This window comes from Lycorma delicatula, chromosome 5, assembly GCF_047948215.1.
Source record: "Lycorma delicatula isolate Av1 chromosome 5, ASM4794821v1, whole genome shotgun sequence".
Taxonomy (NCBI): domain Eukaryota; kingdom Metazoa; phylum Arthropoda; class Insecta; order Hemiptera; family Fulgoridae; genus Lycorma; species Lycorma delicatula.
The window spans coordinates 6,770,001-6,783,884 of record NC_134459.1 but is presented as its reverse complement, the minus strand read 5'-3'; the positions used below and the strand labels follow the sequence as shown (position 1 = coordinate 6,783,884).

The 13,884-nt window shown below is 30.5% G+C and overlaps 1 protein-coding gene across 2 annotated transcripts in view; it reads left to right on the top strand.

Moving 5' to 3' along the window:
• The window catches only part of Kdm3 (Lysine demethylase 3), a 1,124,787-nt gene that overhangs the window by 1,053,739 nt on the left and 57,164 nt on the right, over positions 1-13,884 (top strand). The window lies entirely within an intron of this gene.

Below are 13,884 nucleotides of genomic sequence, written 5' to 3'. Positions count from 1 at the left end.
TAACAAAATCATTGTTGATCAGTGTAATTTTACCGTTAAAAAGACGGTAAAAATTTGTGCGCATTAACGTTGAGTATAAATTACCTGAATTATTGACTTAGTATCTTCTGCTTGTAAGCCGACGATGTGTCGACTTGTGGATTATAATTTGGTACGATTTCCTTATCGCATTAGAACAATTTTAAAGTTAAATTATTCTTTTATCAATTTTATTTGATTAAATAAAATAATACAGAATTATACGATTATGCAAAAAAACGTTTCTTTTCTTTCGGTCAATGATTGAACATAATTACTCTATTCTGTTTAAATATTACTGTAGGTAAATTAATAGGTTAAACCGTTTCGTTCATTTTGTTTTTACGTATAATTAATTGCGATCTTTGTTAATTTGATTTCAGATTAAGAAAACATTTTCCTTGTTGTCGAACTTGTTTTTTATATGTAATTTCGTTTGGTAATTTTATATTACATCTCTTAAAAAGGTAAAATGAAATCCTGTTTTAAAGTTGTTACGATGGTTGAAATAGACAACCGTTCTGTGTGAAAGGAAAGTCTGATTTTAATTCTTATTAGATCGGTAAACAAGACATTGTGTGTGTGTGTGTGTGTGTGTGTCTGCGGTTGCGTGCGTAAATATGTTGGGTTTTATTTTGAGTAAACGTCTTGGACTTCCCTGTGATTAAATAAAGAAACAGGAGCCCAGCGCTCTCGCATTGCATTCACCGACATTGTATTAGTAGTGACCTGGATTGAATATTAATAATTAAATCCTTTAACGTTCACGCGATCATATACGCGTATAGTATTGTGTGTGTTTGACGTAAGTGCTACACAGTCTATTCTTTTTCTATGTCACCTATAAATTTATAATTCAGTATATATATATTTTTTGCTTTTATTTGAAGGTCAAGTTTTTTCACGATTATACAGATTAGTCTACGTTTTTTCCTCCTTAATGTAATTCGACGAAAGTGTAGAGTTTTTGTTTCTTTTTTTATTACCTTAACAAATTTTAATCTTTTAAGTTATTCGTTTAAGTTAACTTTAGTCGACGTATTTCAGTATTGTAGAGTAAATCGGCCGTTTTCTGTTAGTATTTGCCTAATTATTGTTATTATTATTTTTTTTTTAAGTAGTTAACAAAAGACTAGAACTTGTAAAAAAAATGTAATATATATTGGGAGAATCGATGCTCTTTTCGACTATTATGCATTCATTGTTAATAACTGCTAAAAAAAGCTAATTAAAAGATAAAGGTAAAGAGAATTAAAACCCCACAAAAAAACATACATTTATGAAATAAGATAACAGAACTGAAACTAAAATAAAATATGTATAAAAAATAATACTTTGACAGTACAAATAAAATAAAAAATTAATTGTAATTTCTTTCCCCTCTGGTATCCAAAGCTTTTGTGTATAGATTTTATCCCTTACAAGGGTAATTATTACATACCGCAACTGTAGATAATTACTCACTGTAATTATTATCACTGATCTTCTTCACTAGAAGACATACATTGTGGTGAAGTACTTTATATAGAAAAGAAATCTGCTGGTATCAAAAGGAATTATTAAAAAAAGAATTTAATTTTTAATAGGATTGAAGCGATTTATAACAGCCGAATTTGGAAAATAGGGAAGCCAAAAAAGCAAAGAATTCATCTGAAGTGAATTATCAAAATTTTTGACCGAGTATTGTATGTAGCAGAAGAATGTTAAAAATTAAAGTTCAATATAAACTGTATAAGTTTTAATTTTAAATGTCAGGAAAAGATTTTTGAAAGTGTATGTTTGGAGTGTCGCTTTATATGGAAGTGAAACTTGGACGATCGGAGTACCTGAGAAGAAAAGATTAGAAGCTTTTGAAATGCGGTGCTATAGGAGAATGTTAAAAATCAGACGGGTGGATAAAGTGATAAATGAAGAGGTATTGCGGCAAATATATGAAGAAAGAAGCATTTGGAAAAATATAGTTAAAAGAAGAGACAGACTTATAGGCCACATACTAAGGCATCCTGGAATAGTCGCTTTAATATTGGAAGGACAGGTGGAGGGAAAAATTGTGTAGGCAGGCCACGTTTGGAATATGTAAAACAAATTGTTAGGGATGTAGGATGTAGAGGGTATACTGAAATGAAACGACTAGCACTAGATAGGGAATCTTGGAGAGCTGCATCAAACCAGTCAAATGATTGAAGACAAAAAAAAAGTTTTAATTTGAAAACGAAAAAAAAATACGGCAAAATGTGTAAAAAGGGATCGATTATCTATTTATGGAACATTATTATGATGATGTTCCACAAATACTTTTGTGAGATGAGCTACACGTTTGTCCGATGTAGAGGTTGTTGGAAACATTAGAAGTTAAATTTATAGAATCTCTGCCTATCTATATTATTTTTACAATTATTAGAATTGTTATAAAACTAATTATCTTTAGTATAAAAGATAATTAACTCGCTTAATTTGAAATATTGATTTAAGAAAATATCAACAAAATTGTTTTTATGACTACCGTAAAATACGGTAAGGTTTACTTGCTGTGTTTAGTATTCTCGGTCCGTGTTTTAATAACAGAAATTATAATTGCAAAAGTAATATGTATGAAACGTTGATATACTTAAATTTTTTTGCTGGTAAAAAAAAATTAACTTTTGAATACTTAGAATATTTTTAATTTTATTGTATATCCTTATTTTCAGTGTTATCTATTTAAAATTGCAATCGACAAAGTATTAATAACATTGTCTATTAATATATAAATAAATAAAAGGTTGAAAAATTTGAAGACATTCTTGCATTCCTTTGTATGTAAATGATTTATGTATATATATTATTTATTTGAAATATATAAGCGTAATTTTCGTATATTTATTATATTTATCACGTGTATATTGTAAGTTATGAAATCTTTTCCTTTACGTCGTTTCCTATGTACTTTTATCTTATCGTTGTTGGATAAGATTTTTTTTTAATACAGCGTTTCTTATACAATAGGTGTTCGTTTATCTTGTAAATATTTATTATTTATTTTGTCGCTTAATAAAAATGTTTGTAAATACCATAATTAAAATAGTTAATAAATTAAAACAAGTCGTATAAAACTAACGTTTCGCATTAATAACGTGCGCGCGCTTGTTTGTAAATCCGCACGCCATTGTTTATAATTCGTTGGATATACTATACTTTTCAGAGTAAACTTTTCTTTAAGGTTTGTGTGTCACCGTTTTACTATTATTAATTTTATTTTTATTGTAATCATTTTTAATTTGAATCTGTATTTGTAATACCTCCTGAATTGTGTTTTACGATTCCCGTATAAAACCTGTTTTTATATTTTGTTGTTGTAATTCAAAGTTGAATTATCATCTTTTCTCGTTGTTTTTTATTTCGTTTTGTTTTTTTAACTTGGACTTTTGAATTTTCTTTTAGAATCTTTCTGCGTCCGTGCACGGGTAAAATATAGACGTACCAGTCTGAGCTCGCGCTTCACCGGATAATTCGGCTTCAGGTCGATCTTTTTGTACAGCCACAGAATCTCCGTCTAACGTGATCCGAAGACTTGAAAATGAGTTTTTATTGCGGAGAGGTTCCGTTTCGTATCTCTTAGCCGGAATCCATTCAGCGTTAACAGAAGATAAAGCGGTAGTAAACATTCGGGGAGGAAAGGATATAATTGGTTTTTACTTAGACCGATTAAGTTATATGTATTTCATTGCCGTAGTAGCACTGCGAAACAACATAATCTTCTCGAATCGAATTTTGTGGGTCTGGAAATATCCTAATCGATTACGAATACCGTCCAGTCAGATCCCCGGTGATTTTACTGGTAACGCAAAAAAAAATCCATCAATTATTTCTTTGTTTGATTGTATTTAAATAGAATATTAATTGCCTAACTGCATAGTTGGATTTAAGTGCTTACAACCGCCGAAAATCCACGTTTGAACATACGTTCTGTTTTTGTTTGTTGTTTTTATTGGAGAAAGAAAGAAGTAACTTGGTATTATGCGTTAAATTGTTTTTAAAAAAATTAAAAGTTTTGGATTTAATACTTTGAAATTGTGCACTGTAGATTCTTGAGTTTATTTAAACTAAGACGCAAATAGCTTTTTTTTATGGAGAATGTGAAAGTTAGAAGCAAATAAGTTACGGTAAACTTGAAGACAAATTTATTTATTTCACCGCTGTTATTTTGTATGTGTGTGCTCTGGAATTATAAACGTATATATTTGCAAAAAAGAAAAGAATTCTCCGTTGTTGGACCGAAATGATTTAAATATCAGTTTTATTCGACGTAATCATTTTTTTTTTCTTTTATAAAGTAAAGCAGACGTGTTTCTGCTTTGTTGATTCTAAACAGTCTTTGAAGTTGTTTAATTGCTAAATCTCTTGTTTGCCACAGACAGTTCTTTATCTTAGAGGCTGTTTGACCTGTTAGACGTAAATAGATCAGAGTATAAATTTGTACTGTAAAGCGTTTGATTTAATTTTCACAGCGTAATAATGAACCTTTATGCGTCTCAGGTTTTGCTTGAATATTTAATTTTAGGTATTTTCTCTCTGTAGACGGTTACGTAAATAATTTTTACTATACGAGTATTTTAATAATGAAAACTATCTTTCGTAGCGGGTTTCATAATGATTTTATTTATTTCAGTTTAATTTATACAAAAAAAGTTAAGTCGTTAGGTATATTTTATTATTTATTACTCGGTGAATGAAATTCTAATTTTTTCAACGATAAAAGTTCTCGACTTTTTTTTAACCTACCGCGCCGGGAGGAGATTCTTTTTATTTTGAGCACGATTAATTCACCATAGGCCTATAATCAAATTCATCATATAGCGATTCACCGGATAAGCTTGTGCGTAGAAGTACGGTGTGGATTTTTTGTTTTTAAATGAAATTATCAGGAATCGACCCCGGTGCCGCCTTCTGCGTGAACGGTTGAGATGTCGCCAATGTCAACGTAGCAGCGTTTTTGTTTGATTTATATTTCAATTTGTACTCTGAGAACGATAGCACCGTGTTTCATGATGTGTAGGTATCAAATGACGCGTTCGATCGTGTGAGACTTTATTATATTTGACAGTTTGAATAAAATAAAGTGGCTGACAATATGTAATATTTCTCTCGCTTCGCGAATATAAAATTTATAAATTTATCGGTACAGTAAAGTGCTCGTAAACAGTCTTTAAAATATTTTATATGAAAAGTTGTTATAGGGTTCCAGTAAACGTATATAATTTATTTTAATAAACGTGAAATTGTCATTAACAGAAATATGTTAGTTTTAAAGATATAATAATTAAATTTATAAATTTGGAATGAAATGTGTAAAAATAAATTTAATTCGAATCGTCGAAAATTCTTTTGTGTTTTGAGAAATAATTGGAAATCGGTTGTCAAAAAGAAAAAAAAATGAATGTCGTAGAATAATTAAATACGGTGTTATCGGTGATTTTACATTAAGAAATTACAATTTTTATGAATCTCATTTCTTTTTTTTTTGAGTCGCAGGGATTTACCGGTTAAAGAATAATTATTTAAAAAGGCCTAAAGAAAGATGAGGAAATGATATCTGGGTTTCTTAATAAATTTTATTTGCTATTATTAGGTAGAAAGTCTTGTTTCGGCCTTATTCGGTTTTTAATTAATTTTTTGTTAATAAAAATGCGTGCGTACGTTTTATACGCACCCGTATTATTCGTCCGTTTTATAAGTTGTCGCTTATCTAGATGTATCCTCCTCTTCCTTGTTATATTTTACTGTGTATTCCGATAAGAGTGCTATTCATTTTAATTAGTTTTACTTTTTATTTAATATAAGATTTATATTCGGCTAAAATTTATTTTCAGTAATATATTACCGGCAAGTAAATAAAGCGTAACGAAGAACAAGAGAAATGTCTGTCGTTGTTACTATAGCGATCGCTTATAACAGTGCTAGAGAATTCATGCCTAATTTGAAGTGAAAGTTGCACTGTCATGCAGCGCTGTCCGTCTACCTCGTTATTATTGAATGAACTGTAATTATAGTTAACACTGACGTCATCACGATTGTCAATTTTATTGATGTTCACTGATTTGTTATCTTTATTAAAATGTGTATTATCGATTTTTCATATAATTCCCGTTATTCTTTTGTTTCCGTTTTTAACTGTGTCGTATTCCTTGTAAGAATTTAAGTTTTTTTTTTTTTAAATTAATTATTTCTATTTATGTAATCGATTCGTGAACGTATTTTGTTACTAAACTTTTTAATCTTTATAAAAAAAAAAATAGCAAATTTTATTACCTTCAATGCGTTTTTAAAAATATACTTTTCGCCGCACTAGTTTTGTAAACATTACAAAATACAGTCTTCTAAAACGTTTTTCTTTATGCAGAAAAACATAAAATCGATTGTTATACAAGTCTTTTTCACTTAAAAAAAAATCATCGCTAGAAGTATTATTTTTCATAATTATAAATAGGAAAATCCCATTTTCTCGTGTCGTTTGTGATAATTTCATCCAGTTTGTTTGCACTTTTGATTTTCGAGTGGCTCTTTAATTTTTGAACTTTTTATTTGGTATTATTAAAGTCGGTTCGGTAATTTGCCCCTCTCGTTTTTTTTTTTTAATATATATATATATATATATATATCTTCCGAACGATTGTGAGCCGAATAAGCGGATAGATTACTCAGAATGGGTCCGACCGATTTCCGCACGTTAATCGTAATTTCTAACGGTTTACCTTCTTTTCCGTTTCCTTAATGTTTTCCCCGATCGATATAGGCCTGAATCTTCCAGCTTTATGTGTGGATATCGGTTCCTGTACAACCAATTTTGTTGTTTTGCTTTGATAGGTTGAGGGTGAAGTTTTTCCTGACAGACGGTTGCGCCATCGGATAAAAAAAGCGTCTCCTGATCTTTCGTAAATTGAAAATACTCTTATTTTCGACTAAATATTTTTGTGATACGAGATGCTGTACGATACGTAACGTTTTCACATTTTACGTGGGATATGTTGAAATAAATCCGGCGTATTATAATATTTTTTTTTTCTTTTTATTGTTAATACCTTTGTCGAACATAATTTGTGTAACTGTAATTTTATTTCTGAATAAAGCGTGGAATTACCGTATTACCTTTTTTGAACTAAGTTAGATCTGGCTGTATAATGATTTTGTATTTCACTTGTTCGTTGCTGCAATAAGCTATAATTTTTTTTAATTAGGTTTTTTTAATGTACATAATAAATATTTTATTTTATAAGTTAGATTATATCGCCAGTTTATATACACAACCGGATAAAAATAAAAGTTGCATTTTTCCCGACTTATTATTGGATTTAGAATGTGGTTGACGCTTGAACTGACTAATCCAATTTGGAATGTTTTTAAACAGATTTTTTTTATTAGTTTCTGAGAAAAAACCATTTTACGTATAGCCTATAACAGAATAGTTACATGAAAGCAAAATTATTTTTATCTTTATAATTTACTTATTTTATAAATTTATATTTATACCGATACATTTATTTTCGTCACTATTCAACTTGATTAATATGGAAGTCTGTTGCTTGGAGATTACTACATGTTGATTGCTGGTAACAAATTTTTAGATTAATTACCAATAAAGGATAACTTACGGTAGAGGACGGTGTTTTAAATACGATTAAATAAAGCTCTAACTTTAATCAGCAACTTAGTTATCATTTACGGTATGGTTTTTTTTAAATTATAAAATAATAATTATAACACTCGGTTAATGTAACACTAATACTGGACGCTTGTGGTTTTTTGTTGGGAGGAATCGATTGTAACGTAGAAGAAATGAGGTTAGTTTTAATCTTAGTATGACGATGACCTTAGGTCTTGAAGTTTTTAGAGTGTCTTCAATTTTTGGTACATTTTAATCGTTAGAGTTGTGTAAATTGTCTTTCCGAGTCGTTTTCAAAGGCTAACATTAAATTTTAAAAATCGTCGTAATTTTGCTAACACCTTTAAATTCTTTTCTCCGCATCCGAAATTCTAGCGGTGAATACCGTTCGTCTAATTAATGTTGGAAATAACTAAATGAAATTAGTAATTTTAGAGTGAATCTATTATGATTTATTTGAAATTGGTTTTGTTTGAGTTTTTAAATTGCTTTTACAGGAAACCCTGAAGATTGTTCTGTCGGTTTTGCGATATCGTAGAGGTGACAACAGTCGAGATAACCGGATGCCTTTTGTATTAAGAAGTAAAATTTTATAACGAATAACTTCTATTTATCTTCGGTGAACTGATCTCATCACGAGTACGATGACTTCATTCTTTTAGTACTTGTGATTTTTTTTTTAAATTAATGAAAAGTTATGTTTGATTATTGATTATCATTTATTTAATTGAATTTTACGTACTTTAAAGTTGGTACTGAGAATCGCGGTTAATTTATTTTGTACTTTGTGAATAATACTAATTAATTATATTACAGTATACGAATTCGTATTCCGAAGTAGAACGGATTGGAATTCCCAGTTACCGTAATAGATCGTTTTGTAGTTTAATACGCAAAATATGCGGTTTGTGGTTAAAATATTACGTACGGAAGGAAACAAAATCTTATTATTGGATGATATGATAATACAACTTAGTAGTTTTTACTTCGATAACGTATTTATTGTTAAAGGCTCTTGCAGTCCATTTAATTTATTTTTCTAAAAATGTTATTATAATAGAAAGTGTAGGGAAAAAGTCCCAATTTTTTCTCGGATTATGCTAAAAAAGTTCGGTTTTCTATGAGCTAATTTTAGTACTATTAGTATATATTTCGAACGATTAGATTAACTTCTTTTTTTTTTTTACTTTTTACAACAATCGTATAAATCGTTTACAATTTCACAGAAGACAATCAGCAGATTTGTCGTAGTTATTGTACAAATATTTACGAGAAAAAATAACGGATTTAGTGAATAACACTATAATTTCTTACCGCTGTATATAATATGTTAAAACCTGATGGCACTTTGTCGTTACATTCCGAAACAAGTGCTAAAACGTGGGCGATTTATTTATTTAACCGTCTATTTTAGCCGATGCGACTTGTGAATTCTGTGAATTACAAGGCTGAAATATCGATGACGTATTCAAGTAACACGAACGAGTTTTACCTTCGAAGGGCAATCTCTTATTTCAGAAATTACTTGATCTTTGCAAGGTCTCAAAGATGACCTGTTTGAGAGATCGGGTAAGCTCTTCCTTTATTAATCGCTGCAGAATTACTAAACAATTTTAGTAAAAGACTTACACGAATGCACATTCAGAAAATCGCAAACTTTAGAAAAAGGTATGACATTTTTACGAGTTCCCGATGACGAGTTATTCCGATTTATAACATTTATCGAGCTTATAAATGTACGTAATATATTTTTTGTAACGTATTAAGAAAAGCTTTATCGCGTTTAATTTTAAATTTTATTACTTTTGTATAATAATCGTTGAAGATGAACTATTTTTACATAAAGATCTCGAATTCATCAAGAATCCAGGTCTGTAGTTTTATATTTTTATAGTACGAATTAACGGGTGGAAACAACAAGCAAGTACACACTAAGCAGAAACCCTCACCGAAATAGTCAGCCGTTACGTTATAACAGAAGAATATTTTAAAACGAACTTCACCTTAATAGTAAAGAAAAAAGGTTAATATAAAAAATAAAATATTTATGGAAAAATTACGGTACTTCATGATGCGTGGAGCTACTTGATTGGTAAATGTGTTTTCGTTTGTGTCTCCGAGGTAAGTCGAGAAAGCATGTTTTTAAGACCCGATATCGGTTGACAAGTCGTGTTATCTGATAGGTTATCTACCGCGTGAAATTCGATAGTTGTCGCTAGCACTGCGAGGTCAAAACCGACTGAAATAGAGAAAAAGAAAGTCGCTGAAACATCTCAAGTGTAAAATGAAAATACTTAATAGATATTTTCAGACGGATGAGAAAAAAAATTCCATTACTTATTAAATAATTTTTTTTAAATGTTATAATTATTTACGTTATAACAGCCGATTATTATTGGTAGTTTATTTGTATCGTTAGGTTTATTTTAATGCACGAATTAAGTAATTGACGGCGGATTATTTATCGCGTGTGCCCGCTGTATTGGTATTGTCACTACGTAAAATCTACTCTCGTACTTTTTTGTTTTTATTAATAACTCGGACGATCGATTCCGTGTGTGTGAAGTACCTGGTTTAATGCGAACGACGGTCGGGAAGGTTCGTTCTGTAATAATTGTTATGCCGGATGAGTCGACGTGGCATGACACAGCACGGTGTGCGTGACTGGCACTAATACAGGACACTATCGATCACGTTCTCCTTCTTTTTCTGGCTCTTTATATTTCCTTTTAGTCTTGCTTACTCGTTCTTTCTCTCTTCATATTTTTCTATCTATCCTTCTTGTTAGTCGTAATTTCTTTCTCTGTTCGTTTTTCTTTTGACGTATCTTGTGTTAATCCCATGCGGTCTGAATGTATTCGTTCATTTACCGGAGTAGGTTTACGATTTACAGTCGAGTCGCTAAATAACTATTTGTAAGCGACTTATTGTTATTCGATGTTGTTTTGTATTGTACAAGATTACGCGCACGTAATCGATTATTAAAATTATTCTGTTTTTCGATTATTTTATCGATGAAAATAAATCGCTAGTCCACCTTATTGTTTTTAGGTAGATATCATAAGAAAGCTACCTATTGTAACGGGTACCGTGATTCGACTTCCGGAAAATATCGACATATCCTCGGGTTTCACATCCCCCAGACCACCGTCAGTTCAAACGTTTATACATACATTTATATATTTCATTTTCTTGTGGACACGATAACTGCCATAATTTTGCGCCAATCACTTTCAAATTGAAATATAAAATATAACGACCCAAAATCTCGGTCGAGTTCGTTAATGGGAAAAATTGAACCATGGGGTGAGCTTTTTCGAAAAAAAAACAAAATATCGCTATGACTTTTTTATTTAGTAAATTATCGAATTCGTTTAAAGTTCCTGCTATTCTTTGAATAAGGGCCTAAAATGTATCTAAGTAAAGCTTTTGGATATCATCAATCATTGGCCCAGGAGGTGGGAAAATGGGGTTTCGAAGACAAAAAATCATATCTCCTTTAATAGGCACAGTATCGAATCGGTTTAAAGTGGTCGTTAGTCCTCTAAACATTACGGAAAACATTTTTCTGAAACAGTTTTTTATTTGTTCAACCCTTACGGCAAGGGATGACCAAAAAGTTGCTGGAATTGTAAAAAGATGAGGCTTGTATGCTGAACATGTGAAACTTTTTTCACATGCAACCGTTTGTCGTATTGAGTAAATTTGAAGTTTTTCTTAACTTTAAGGTGGAAATCTTTCTTATTCCCTATTTAGCACCGGTGAAATCTACCTTTGTCTTCCGGTGTGCCGAAATGGATCTTTTTTATTTCCGCAGAAAAAAATTAGTTTTCGTTAGCGTATAACTTTCGAATGACGAACGAATTTCAACAAAGGTTTTCAGGATTTAACTTGGAACATAAAGAGAAGGAAGTTCGTTTTGGATTACATCGGACTAGCGCATCGGTAAATATTTTCGTTGGGGTTGTTTTTTTTTTCCAGTGAATTTCTACGCTACGGAAACGTGCCGTAATTTATAAATTTTATCTTGAAGATTGTGGGTTCGAATTCCGGTCAATTTTATTCAATCCTTGTTGCATTCGCGTGCTATAAATTGATTTATGGTGCTGCAATATTAATTTCGGTTGTCAGAACGATCTCGTTCTGATCAATTTAGAAGTAGGACTACATTTAATATCCTAAAATATTATGATTAAGCGTGCGGACAAATTTATATAACCTTAGTGAAAATTTCTTTTCTTTTGAGAATTGTTCTTCAGATGCGCGGTTAAAAGACTAATTGACTATTTTATTTATATGATTTCATTTGATTGTACTCTTTTTTTTAGTCGGTCCATTTATCAATTTAATTTAAGATTGTGTGTTTGTATATATATATGTATAGTTTATAAAAATATCACGATGCTATCACATGTTGAATGCGTGTTGGAAAGCATATGACCGACCATGTGTGTTATTTATTAATTATTGTTTCGGTGACGCAATACGGTAGCCTATATATTTTTACGCCCAGGAAGAGTTAAAAAAAGTTAATATTTTACATATGATCTACCGAATATTTGTATTTCATAAAAATCATAATATCTTATATTATTACTTAAACGGTACTTTTTTTGTAGAAATTACCGCAGTATATTCATACAACGACCCGCCTCCTTCGATTTTATTATCGCAGAATCAAATAAAAAAAAACTTTCTGCGATAAAAAATTGTGTGTGCATAAGACCGCACGGCCGAAGTGAAAACTTGTATGGGATCTTAATCGTTTCGAATTAATATATATATATATATATTACAAGTAGCATATAATGTTTACATTCAATAGGCCTTTAACGTTTGACCCCTAGAAGAAATTTTACGACAATTTGAACGTGTGGTTTCCTCGATTATCCCCTGCTTGTTGTTAAATTTTCACGCTGAAAGAGTTGATTTACTGCAAAATACGTAGCAAAACACGGGTTTGAGATGCACCCAAAATTACAACAAAGAACTAACAAAGGAACTGGCTATTGAACCTCCACGTCTCTTTTCACGGGTTTATTCGAATAAATTAAAGAACGGCTACTTTCAGTGATGAATGTGTGTGTGTTCACTTGTTGAAACAGTTGATTTACTGAAAAATTTATAGTAAAATATATGTTTTAACTGCAAACAGCATGATTAATTTTAAATTTATGATGTTGTGTAGGTCATCATTACGTTCAGCGGCATGTGTGTTATATCATTGATCTTATATTAATGTATCATTATTTACGGTTCAAACTTCAAAATCATTGTTGGTTAATATAATCTAACAGAAATTCAGTTAACGCTGTAAATTTATAACGGTATTCTGCATCAATCAAACATCACTACTTTCAGCGAAAGCGGGTGTTGTGGATTTTTAATTTTTTATAGTTGTGATAGCTAATTATTGACAGCTGATGTTATTTTATTTATATTTTACATAAGAAACGGGATTTTTCCGGCACATCTTTCATTTTTCAAAAATAAAAAGGACGTATCTCGAAATACGGTGCGTCCTAGGCCACTTTTTAACGCGATTTTGAAAGGCTTAATCATCTGGAACGATAGATCCTACTTCTATGCGTTTAGCGGCCACCGTTCTCAAGATATTAGCGCGAGCGAAATTCGCCCCCGCAGAATTGCAGGTCCAAAAATATTTCATATAAAGTAATTTTTTTAACGCTAAAGAGCAATCATTACCGACAATATTTTCAAGGTTAATGATTCTTTAATGCGTCTAAATTATATGTTGAAAATCTTCAACTCCATACTCGATATAAATCTTTAAACAAATTTTATATTGATTAAGGGATAATTAGATGAATTTATTAATGGAATATCTTTTTCTTAATTTTTATAAAATTTGTATAAAGATTTATGTTGAGTATGGATAACATATGTAAAGCTTTTCAACACCTAATTTATATGCGTTAAAGAATTATTAACCTTCAAAATAATATGAAATATATCGGATATAATATGTACCGGAAACGACAACATTAAGTTACTGATGAAAAAGTTACTCAAAAGTAATCAGAATAGATTCTACATGATTTGTTTATGTTACTATCATATTATTAGTGTTTCATACCAAAATATGTAATACAAGGGTAAATATTGGACCCTCATTTGAAAATCCCTCCCCACCCCTGTATCAGGCGCACCCTTAAATTTCATGTTAATTTTTAAGAAAGATGTGTATTATAGGTAACAATTATACA